Consider the following 12,749-nt stretch of genomic DNA (forward strand, 5'->3'; position numbering starts at 1 on the left):
AGCTCTGAATTCTGTGTATAGACTACTATATGAGTAAGACATAAATTGCTTTTCACCAAAACATTTAGGCTGCTCCTTTTGCTTATATTTGAACCCTAGAGGATGTTTTATTGCCTTGATGAAGTGGCTAAATAAGTCATCTTTTAATAAATTAAATGAAATATAGTTTTTTAGACATAAAAAGTTTTAATTAGCCTAGCTTTTGAAAGTTTTTGCCAAAACCATATATACATTTAGCCCTTTTCATATTGGCAGTGGAATGTGGTTTTTATTAAGTAATTTAGATTTAGATTTTATTGATTCCATTATTGAATTTTTCTTTGCTTCTCTCTGGTTCTATAACTTTTACTTCCTCATGGAATCATGTGTCCATGTTTGAGACATGGCTTATTTAGCTGGAGAATCATGCATATTCAGTGTTGATCTGTTATAGGGATTGGCAGTATTATGTTTTTTTCACCTCTTGAGGATTAGTGCACAATTTATTTGCACACTAGTTTAGACTGGCAAAATGTCAACTACTTCAAATTTCATCATCCAATTTATTAAGTCTCTCTGGTGATGTACTGCTTTCACCAGAGGCCTCTTATTTTTTGTGTTAATGATTGCAGGATTATAAGAGATAATGTATCAAAGAGGTGCTTGGTAAAAATAGAAATGGCTACGGAGATGTAAGGTGTATTACCAAGATGATATTTTGTATACAGAGTTTAAACTGAGAAAGTGTTTTTATTTATAGATATCAAACAAATAACATAGTAAAATGTGCTTACAGTTATACAAGCAATTAACTTTTTTTTTTTTTTAAAGATTTTATTTATTTATTCATGATAGTCACAGAGAGAGAGAGAGGCAGAGACACAGGCAGAGGGAGAAGCAGGCTCCATGCAGGGAGCCCGATGTGGGACTCGATCCAGGGTCTCTAGGATCATGCCCTGGGCCAAAGGCAGGCACCAAACCGCTGCGCCACCCAGGGATCCCTCAAGCAATTAACTTTTATATTTTACAAGTCTCATTCTAATGTGCCAGTTATCAAAGAGCATAGTACTTCTGACTAATATATTAAAATTTAGCTATTTTAATTTTATAGAATATTTTGGATTTTACATAAATAATTTGTCTTTCAAACTTTACATTTTTAATGTAAATTACATGTCAAAAATAATATTTTAGTTGCTTTTCAGTGTTTTAGGGAGAGTATAATTACCCCATTATTAAAATTAGGTGAGAATTAACATTTTTTTTTTTTCCCTTTGGAATGATTCCATATGGATCCACTGAGTATATTTTCCCCTTTTCCTTCTAAAAAGGATGTCATCATAGCTAAGTTTGTCCATATCTTAGTTTTTGGCATTTTATAACTGTAACTCAGGAGCTTTATTCAAGTATTTGTCTGACAGAGGATGTCCGTTCTGAGAATGGGTGTCAAGCATTTGCAAAGACAGTCAGAGAAACTAGTAGTTGTTACAAAGATTGACTTGACTTCTGAACACTCCACTTTAGAATTCCGGGTGGGAACATACTCTTCCCCTCTTTATTTATCCTGTGTTTGTCTCTTCTAGGACACATGTACCTATCATGCTTCTGGGAAGATTCCCTAATATGCAGGATCATGTTGCTTTTCCGTCATAGATTAGCCTTGTCTAAAGGTAGAGGATACTTGGAGCTCTAATAATAACAATCATACTTGCTCTGGTCTAAGAGCCCTTTTAAACATAAGACTCTACTTTAGAGAAAGACTCTGTTGTTCCACAGAGTTTTTATTTAATTCATTCTTCTGATATGTGCATGAGGGATTGCGTGTTTGCACGTGTCTCTGATCACAATCATCCAGCACCCTGGGTGGTAGTTGGAAGTTTGCCCAGCTGAGAAAGATTGTTCTTTTTTGCTCTCTCCTTTATTTATTTATTTTTTTGTGGCGGTGGTGCTGCTGCTGGTGGTGTTGGTGCTGGGGCTGGTGGTTCCTTTTGTTTTGTATTTATGTAAAAAGTTTATTTGTTGCTGCTGAAAGATCTCAGCATGTGGCCCCAGAGCCCTCACAGATCAGGGTCATCTTGGTCAGTTTCTGATGATTGGTCTTCAAGCTGATGTCAGTGCTTTTTGATACAAACTTCACAGATTAATTTTGCTTATAAATTTCTGCATAATCACTAATTTACCATACTTGTTTTTGAAATTAATCATGTGTGTGTGTATAAATCTGAATTGGGCACTTTGAGGTGAAATACATTCTGCTAGAAATCTCATAAAGCCATTTTCCCCCAGAGACATGTTGGTTTTATGAATAAACGATGAAAATATTTTAAAAGCTTGTTAAATTTTGTGTAGATCCGCATATGTAAAACACATGCTATTGAAATACTGATATGAAAATAAGCTGGGAATGAAATGGAAAGAAAAGTGGTTTGCAAATCCAAAAAATAATAACCATATTGTATATTGTTCCCTGATAGGTATTTTTTTTCTGTTGTTAATGGAATCGCTTTCTCCATGTGATTGAGTGCTAACAATTTTGATATTTAACTAACTTAAGTAGCCTTTTAGAAGATATGTATTCTAATTTCAGGTTTTTTTTTTTCCTTTGCTCTCTGCCCCATGCAAAAAGTAAACTTAGTTATATTAAGATTAATACCATTCTGTGTGTGATCGTGTCACCTTTAAGAGCATTATATATTTATGAAAATTTCTACACACAGCTAGAGAAGTATGTTTCATATGGACATATCTGTCAGACTTTTATTGGCCTACTAAATAGCTATGTAACGCAAAAGCAAAACCACATTTTTGCCTTGGAATGATGTCCATAACATCAGTGCCGAGAATATATCATTTGGATTGAACTTTTCCCTTTAAAGCAATTACACTTAAAAGTTCGTGGAAGTGTTTCTGTGAGTGGCAGTAATAATATAACATCAAAATTTAATATTAAAATGTAACTGGCTCTTACGTTTTGGGTATTTTCACTTAAGTTTTATTTCAGAAATAAGCAGATGTTCCACATGAAAAGAGCCTGACTGTGTTTTCATTGTATCAGTGAGATAAACTTTCCTTTAAAGTTCTTTTCCCCATCACTTTACCAATAAAACCTTTTTAGAAATAGTACAACCAATCACACACATTTTTCTTGGTGTTTTGTGCTGTTTGCACACACACACACACCCTTTGATTTTTATGGGTGGGCTCCGAAGCGGAGCATGCATCCCACCATCTATTCTGGACTGAGAGCATCTGAGAGATACCGCATGGCAGTTTGGGGAAGGGAGGCCTCCAGGAAGTGGGAGTGAGCTTCACTTCGAACTGCGTGAAGGGTGGTGGAAGGGAGGATGCTGATTAAAATAATAAACAACTGCTGGAAAGAGAAGGGGATTACCACACTCCTGTCAGATCAGCGAGGAGAGCAGGGGAGCAGGGGAGCCGCCTCCCGCCGCCCTCCCGGGCCTGCAGACCCTGCAGAGGGGCCCGTGAGCTCTGCCGCTGGAACTTTTCTCCGGACTGAACAGCTAGAACAACTTTCCAAACTACTTAGTTCTGTTGCACTGACAGCATCCCTTAGGCAGAGCCTGACCTAGGGAAATGGAGTGAAACTAGCTTGGTGGTTGCCATAGCGACGCCGGCTGCGGTGTCTGGGAGAGCAAGCCGTGGCCTCTTGTCCCGTGTTTGGGTGTTTCTTCAGACGAGAAGAGTACACTCCTTGCTGTTCGGACTACTACACAAGCCATGCTCTTTGCAAACTGGCTTCTTACCCAGGATTTTGTTTTCCTCCTTTTTCTTTCTGAAACCAGTCTGAATGGAGGAAGTTGGTAATACTTGGCCTTTTTTTTTTCCCTTCTTTTCTTTCTTTCTTTTTTTTTTTTTTTTTTGCCTTCTCTCATGCAAGTTTCCAGGATATAGCTTCTTTTTTGCTCTGTGTAATTGAGACCAAACTCTTAAGCTTGGGGCTCAGGAGAAAACAGTTGTGGGCTGCAGGTCATTAGTGAGGTGAGCAGGAGGGAATCCTGGACTTCCCAGAGCAACAGGAGACCATGCCAGCCTCGTGGAACACAGCTACCTGGAATTATAGAAGCAGGTCTATTCCTTGCGAACCCCGAAGTCCATGAGAAGACGGACCCACGGTGGGGTGGCTAACATGTCCCCGCGCAAATGCTGCTGCTCATGGACCATAGCTCAAAGGCAAGGCTTGTCAAGGATTTTACAAAGGATTTTAAAGTATAGCCAGAAAAGATACGGATTTTAGAAGTTAAAAGCTGTTATCTGAAGGAAGTTCGCTGGAAAGATGTAGGCTTCAAGGGCTACTGGACGATGATTGGTTTGAACTTCAGCTTACGGGAATTGCTGACAAAATTTGAAAAGGTATGCAGAAAGTGGACTTCATGAATGTACTTTTTCCCCCCTTCCTTGTCTGTTTTTTTTTTTTAACTGTGCATTTACATGGCAGATCTTCTCTTGACTCTTTGATTATTTAATTCCTAAGGCATATTTGATTTGATATCCTCTTTTACCTTTTTTTTTTTTTTTTCCAACTAAAGAGCAAATTCGCAATTCTTTCCTTTGGTCAGGAGGGCTTCTCATGATGCCTGTCAGTGTTAGAATTCCACATCAGAAGTGATCCTTTGTACTCAAGTCGACTGGTAATTTAATTGAAAGTTATTTTGGAAAGAAAAAAAAAAAAAAACAGCAACAACACTGGGTTTTCATGCCAAAGTCTGACTTCATCAGGCATGGGTTCTGTTTTCCATAGCCCATCAGGCTTCTCTCCCTGCAGTCGGAGGAGCTCTGCCTTTCCCAGCCTGCTTTCTGAAGATTCAGTTCTGAGTAGGAAGAAGATGCCTCCCAGTGACAAGGGCACATCCGATCTTAAACATTTTCTTTTCATTTATGAGTGTCTTGTTTTATATGTGGAGTGCTTGCATGCACTGTGAAGCTTTAACGCTTGGATCATTAATTTTGCACTTAGTTCTTTTTTTCCATAGGAAAGTTCTTGGCACACTCTAGGATTGAGCCCAGCCTGCCAAAGCTACCTTACATTTATAGTTAAACAAAACAGAAAACCTCAACGTGCTGCTTATGGGCTCCTGCCCTTCCCTAGCCTTTGGATGCCAAGCACTTATCTTCTTTCAACTTCCAGTCTTTAAAGAAAAAGAAAGAAGTGAAGTAATTGCACTGTGTGCATAAATCAATTATCAGTTGTTAAAGTTGTGCTCGGTGGCTTCACCGTGAAAACCCTGTGGTTCGTTACAAGTAAGCAAGACTGTATTGAGTCATTAAAGGAATAATGGGCTTTTTCTTACGAAACTACAATTGCCAGAGGAAAAAGGCATAAAACCATGTCATCTGAAAAATTTAGAAGTTTTTCCAGAACAATTGCACTTATTGCTTCCCTCCTGGTGATAGAAACAGTGTAGTGGGAAGACTATGGATAAAGAAGAATGTAGCTTCTTCTGGCTGGAAGCTCCCCCCTCCCCCATCTCTCCTGCACCCCAACTGTAGTAATAAGGATTGTAACACAGGACGCACTTTGATCTCTCACTTTAATATGTTGTTAAGCACCTAAATTCCTTAGAGTGGGGATGGTTCCCACTTGGTCACCATTTAAAAGGGGCAGAGGAGGCAGAGAATATCTTTTTTATGGCATCTGGGAACAGCAGGTGACAAACTTTATGACCATCAAGAGATCTGTTAGCTTGGTTTGTATAGATTTGTCTGTTTCTTCCTAAAAAGGTATAGGGCATATGTTGCATGAATAATTCATTACTTAGACCCCCTAAGAGGCAGTAATTGTGGGCAATAGCTGGACTTTTGTATTGTAATTGCTGCTATTAGTCTTAAAAGCCTAGGTCAGATACCAGAGGTTATTAACCTGCCCGGTCTTCTGGCCATTTTATTGGCAGTTACAAGTTCTGGTCATATTAATATATTTCCTCTTTTAACTCCCAGACCTTACTATCTGCCTATTTCTTATTCTTACTTTAGTAGTTGAATTGACAGTAAAAGAAGTCTGCTGGCTTATTCCTATCAAAGGCTTGATTTGAGATTTTTTTTTTTTGAGACAGAGGCAAATTCAAAGAAACAATCCTGTTGCCATTCACAATCTGAAGTTCTCCGTATATGTTTATGTTTTAGAGACGCTTTTATAAAAATCTGTTTGAGAGTTACTCTCTTTGCCATATTTCTTTTGTAGGAAGTTGTACATGAATATATTTTTTCTCCACGTCAGGTATTTTTTTAAAAATCCTTTGTGTATTTTCACAAAAGCTGTCCCATATAGTATAGCCTTTGCTACATTGATTCATTGCCAGGAAAACTGGTGTTATGGAAAGGTGCCACTACCTCACACTTCTCAAATACAACTGCCTACCTTCCCCCAGCTCTGAAAGCAATAATGCCATTTTTAAGCAAGGACCAAGGCCTTCTGCTGTAATGCAAAAGCCATATGATACCTTCAGAAGCTGAATAACAGATTTTTCCTTAGTTCTTTTACTTTCAGTTCCCTTAGACCTGTCTTTTCCTCAGTATTAGTGATCTGCTTCTTGAGAGAATACTGACCATAGTGATTTAACACTTCTCATGTCAGTAGTTGAAATTCTGCAGTCTGAGATTTAGGTTGTCATAGCAAAAAAGGTAATTTTGCTGTGCTCCTGAAGCCACTTCAGGCTGTAAGAACACAAGGGTCCAAAGTTGGGATATGGTGGGTCTTCCAGTGATGGTTAATCTGAAAAATTATAAACTGCTCAGTAATTGAAATTTCCAAATGACTGCAGACCTTCACCATAACTTCAAGACAGCAATTGACTTGTGAGACAAATTGAAAGGGAGTATTCCGATTGACATTTTTGAATTTCAGAGACATCCAGTGGTTTTGTGATTTATATTGGAAATCTGTATAAACATGAATGATTGGCACATGATTGCAGTCTGTGATTTTGTTATCTAGTCTCAAAATGGGTGATAACCAGGATTGGTTTTCCAGCATAGGCAGGGTGGACAAATTATACTTGTACTCATTCCTAATCTCTTAGAGCCAGAAAAGGCAATGCTGAATATCCCTGGAAATCCAGAAGGCAAGAGATGTTCTCTACTACTCCCTCAAGGTGACAGCTCACCAAGGATCAGGAAATCCCAGCTGACAGAAACCACCTGTATCCCAGACTGGTGGTAAAGAGGAGGTTGAGACTGGAACTTCTTACCAAGGGAGGATGACCTTGTGGCAAGATGTGCCTGCCAGCAAGCAGACCCTTTTCATTAAACCAAGTGATGAGGGGTGAGCACTGTGACCATGTGCACAGCGTGATTGATTACTCTGGCCAAACTTACAGTTGACTTGACATAGAAAGCTGGTGTACCAACATACCTCTCTGAAATCCTATGAGTTGGTGTTAGTGTCACCTTGATTTTAGTGAATTAATTTTCTCCTTGAAAGTACTAAGTAAAAGGAGGTATCTGATGGCTTCAGTGCCTAATATACTGTCACACTTGAGCCATTTGCATTGTGTACTGTCTATTCCATTTATTTAGTAGTCACAGAGGATAGAGTAATGGACAGTTGTAGCTCGTTGACATTTTGAGAGACTGATGTCTTTTTATTAATTTATGCAGTTCTGCTGCTAGGTGATTAATGGTAATGACAGTTTTTTAATTGGGGGGGATATGTGTGCATGTGCATATGTCTGTGTCTGAGTAATACTACTCTCTTGCTGAACCCTATGGGGAAGGTGACTTCCCATAGTGATAGAAAGAAAGCACTCAATGATAAATTTGCTTTATGGCATTTACCTCCTTCAGGATGAGTACTTTTAAAAATTATAATTTGAAGCTATATTTTACTGCCCAATTTGCAATGTTTAATATTCAAACAAATGTGTACTTGAAGACACAGTAAACTTCCAATTTCAAGGTCTATTCATTTGTTCAACAGTTAGCAAATATTTATGAGGTGTAGAGTTTGTACCAGGCATTGGGCTGAGTTCAGGGATGGAGTAGGGGATAAGATAGGCATTCCCCCCATTGAACTTAATGGCGTAAGGGGCAGATACAGACTTTAAACAGGGAAAATCTCTTACTACAAGTGTGTCATGCAGCAAATGTAGAGGGAGCTATGACGGTAACAGGTAGCCCTAATCTAACCCAGGTGCAGAGAATCTATACTGCAGAAATTACATTTAAACTGGGACTTAAAAGATGGGTTTGAGGTTAATGGTTTTGAGGTGAATGCATATGGAGAAAGAAACATCTTTCTGAGCAATAGGACAGATCAGGAGGTGAGAGTTGGGTGCTCTGGGATTATAGTTTTAAACATTTAACATGTCATTATCTTTGGGTTTTCAGACCTGTTCAGTTTTGATTCTGTTGTCTGATTTGGGGGAATTAAGGTGGGGCAGTAATATGGCTACACAAAGCATTTAATAACTGCTCCTAAGAAACTTGTGTTCATGTCGATCAAACCTGCTCAGTTAAGGAGGGAGGCCATTGTGTTTTAATTCACTAGGATTTTAATATGTTTCAGTAACAACTGGTATAGATTCAAGGATTTGGAACACTTTTTGGTTATGAAAGATACTTTGATTAAGAGCAGTGTTTGGTGTGTTGAAATTTAAACCATATTTTGTTTATTGATTCTTTATCATTGCAAGTTGGCTTGTTCAAATTATCTTGGAAGGGCAGTTAATTGTGAGCCTGTTCCACTTAGTAATTTAACTTTTTTTCGACCCTGTTGTCTAACATTTTTGTAATCATAGATAATGGGAAAAGGCATTACTGGCATTGGTTTCTTATTTAACAAATGCTGCTGTAGACCAGGTAATATTACTTTCTGTTGTCTGTCAAATGTGATTCCATAATTATTAATAGAGTGATTAAAATCTATGAGATTAGTTGTTGAATGAAAATGTAGCTTATAAATAATTAATTGAATAGTTTATTGAAATTAATCATAATAATTAGTTGAATAGTTAATTGCAATTACCATCCCAGAGGCTTCACAAAAGCCCCAAAGCATATTTACATATCATATAATGACCTCTCATGATGTTATTTGGTTGTTATATTATTTTTGGGTAATATCTGACTTGTTACAAAAAAGTTATGATTCCTCCTTTTCAAAACCTAAATCTCTGGCAACAATCCCACTGAGCTCCTGTTAATCAATCCCATACTGTCTCTGAATTCCAGTCTTGTTTTTGAAAGGAACAGTGGATTTCTTTTCCCCTAATGGTTAACTTTGTTGATTTAGCCCGAGCCTTTGGATACGGTAGGGAAGTCGTTGCTGACCTTACTTCTTCACCTTCAGGAAAGGGGTTAGGACTCCTTCAGAGAAAACATTGCTGTGGCCATGTAGGGTTAGGTAAATATGCCATGCAAAAATAAACCAAAATTATGTGAACAAGTTCTGAAGACGTTGAATATATTCCAGCACCAATTCAGTTGCTGAATTCTAATGGTACTATATTCTTAATCTCTGTTTCCTAGCAGAGGGTTCAAGCAGTTCTGCTTATTATAACCCAGTTTTTTTGCTCACATGGTTATAGCCACTATTGATTATAGAACATTAGAAAGAAGTAAAATTGGGGCACCTGGGTGGTTCAGTCAGTTAACATGTCTCTCTTCAGCTCAGGTCATGATCTCAGGGTCCTGGGATTGAGCCCCATGTCAGGCTCCCTGCTCAGGGAGGAGCCTGCTTCTCTCATTCTCTCTCCCCACTCATGTAGTCCCCCTTGCGCCCCCCCCTCCACTCTCTTTCTCAAATAAATAAATAAATAAAGTCTTAAAAAAAGTAAAATGTATGTGACTTACATTGTAAAGTGTCAGCATATAATATCTCTGTAGGTTAGGTAATTAGAGAAATGTCCAGTTAGGGGCAAAATTGGTATGGAAATATCAGTTATTAAATAAGCAAGCAAATACATATTTTCCTTTATTTATGAGGTTAATTTTGACCTGGGCAGTGGGTGTTGTGCACAAGAGACTTATCAGTGAATCTCTGTGAGATTTGTAGCTATCTTCTGGAAGGCTGTGCTGACAGTGTACAGCTTATGCATTTGATGGTGTTTTCCTATATAGTCCTTTTATCCTAACCCCTGGCTTCTCCTAACCTTCTACATTATGCTTATATTCTTAGAAGGTATGTTTCAATTGAATCCTTACATACCCCTTTGTCTTGTTTTTAAATGTTAGTTCAACTGCTTGAATACTTTGCTTTGGCCTCTCTCTGCACATGACTGGCTTATGTTAAATGCTTGGGAGAGCATTGCTTTGTGCTTCTGCATGGATTACATTCCCATAACTAATTATCAATAACTATTTTGTGCTGCTTAATGTTCAGAATGGGTTACAGGTGACAGAGGTGAGCATTATTAGGGCAAGTCCCTCAGCTATGCAGTGAGAGTAAACTCTCCTTCATGGAATTTCAATTTATTTTAGCATTTGGTGTGCTACATCAGGGTCATGATCTAACAGACTCCTGTGCTGGCATCTTGATTTTAAAACCAGTGTATCATTGTACAATCATCTATGAAGGAACGTAATTCATTAACTCCATATAATTCTAAATTTCCAGTGAAAGATTAGGCAGGGTTTTGCACTGCAAGCTTCTAAATAATTGTAGGTTTAGGTTCCCATATTAAATTTTTTTAATGAAGAGATTAAACAAAATGATTACTGCACTCCCTTCCAATTGTGTAATTGTCTGATTTTCCTTGGCATTATAGTGGTTAATATGTCAGTCAAGATGAACTTGATATTTTCATTCATGCATTTATACATTTATCTATCTACCTATCTGTTTTACTCTAGGCTCATTCTGTGTAGCAGAGACTGTGAAGAATACAGAAGAAATATTAAGATGATTTTTCTGACTTTAGGAGCTTTTAATATATTTGGCCAAGTAAATATGCCACCCAATTTTAGTTACATAAAACAAAATAATGTAGGCTGATTTCCTTTTCTCTGATCATTTTCTGGTTGTTGATCTTCTTCCTAACTTTTGTGGAGGCTCATGTGTGAAAGGGTTTTTCACATACTGAAATATGCATATATGATGTTTGGTAGTTTTCTTAACCAAGTCCTGATAGAAATACCTACAATCATGACTGGCCAGTGATGGTGCTCTGTTGTACTCCATTTGTCTTTGTGGCCGGGTTGGAAAAGGCATCACTTGATTGGATATCAGGAGCCAAATTTGGTCTATACTCTTGGTAACCAGATTTCCTGATGTTGTAGGATACTTCCATGAAGCTTAAAAAGTGTTTATGGATGTTAATATACTTCTGTCTTCCTACTTCTCTTGACTATGAAAGGAAGCAAATATGTCAGGCTACTTCAGGAAGTAAGTAGTTGGAAGTTTCCCTGTGATTTGGGGTGTAGTTCATTAATAATGATTAGGAACCTGTACAGGAAATTTGAGTGCAGATTCATGTTGGCATTAGAGAGCAAAGAGATGCCTTGCTCATGGTGTCATTGAGCTTCTTTTTGTTAAGATTTTATTTCTTTATTTTAGAGAGAGCATGCGGGAGCACAGATGGGGGGAGGGGCAGAGAGATAGGAAGAAGCTGACTCTCCTATGAGCAGGGAGCCACTTGCAAGGCTCAATTCCAGGATTCTAGGATCATGACCAGAGTTGAAGGCAGATGCTTAACCGACTGAGCCACCCAGCACCCCTATTGTTGAGCTTCTTAAGAAAGATGGTTATCGTGCATATGTACAACATGAACCTAAAATCATTGATCTTTTTATATATCTCTTTAGATGTCTTAAAATGCATTTCAGAACACAAAAATAGAACAGTTACATCCTAAAGAATAAGGACTAGGTTCAGATGATGACACCAAAGAACCTTTCAATACAATTTTACTTACCTTTTTCTTTTTCACCGAGAATTTCTATTTGAAGCATCCCAAACTGAAATTATATTGAGATTGCCATTTTCCATGCATAATGTCCAGCCTGAGTACCTTGAATCAGGACCTGGCTCTGTCCCCTGTTCCCCTGTTGGTGTCTGCTTTGCAGTCTGTGGGATAGAGGTGCTAGGGAAATGCACAAGAGTCATCAAACTCCTGAGTTTTTGTTTGGTGGTGAACACCAATTATGTGTGTACCCAAATCACACTTTGCAGGTAAACCTTTGGCTCAGGTCATGATCCCAGGGTCCTGGGACTGAGGTCCCTGCTCAGTGGGAAGTCTTTTCCTTCTCCCTCTGCTGCTCCCCCCTGCTTATGCTCTCTCACTCTCAAATAAATAAATAAAATCTTAAGAGGAAACAAAAATGTCCTTTAATTTTTTTGTATAGATATTATACTATTTTGATATTTTGTACAGTTTTTGGATGTATGTATATACAATGATATATAAAAACATATGCTAATTTAAACACCTATCTTAAATAAACATCATAATGTATAGTTTTGTATCCTTCACTTTTAAACTTAATATTATATACCATTAAAGTATTATGATAGTTTCTAGTATTTTACTTTAAAAACAATTAATGTGATAAATGTGTTTATACATAAATCTTGTAGGATAGGTGATTTCAACAATATTAAGGCTTTTGATACAGATTGCCAAAATACGTCTTCAAAGTCCAAACCATTCTTTATTTTTAATTTATAACAAGTCTTATTTTATAGTAAAATTCACTTTAGAAAAAATTTTTTTCTATTTAACAGGACAAATATTATTTTGTCATAAGTTTTTAGTTCTTAATGAGGGTAAACATTTTTATGAAAATGTTCTTTTTTTTTTAACTTGAATTCTGTTAAC

The 12,749-nt window shown here is 37.6% G+C and overlaps 1 protein-coding gene across 1 annotated transcript in view; it reads left to right on the forward strand.

Annotated features, from left to right (window-relative positions):
- UTRN (utrophin) overlaps window positions 1-12,749 on the forward strand; it is a 488,613-nt gene that overhangs the window by 328,295 nt on the left and 147,569 nt on the right.

This window comes from Canis lupus, chromosome 1 (assembly GCF_011100685.1).
Source record: "Canis lupus familiaris isolate Mischka breed German Shepherd chromosome 1, alternate assembly UU_Cfam_GSD_1.0, whole genome shotgun sequence".
NCBI lineage: Eukaryota > Metazoa > Chordata > Mammalia > Carnivora > Canidae > Canis > Canis lupus.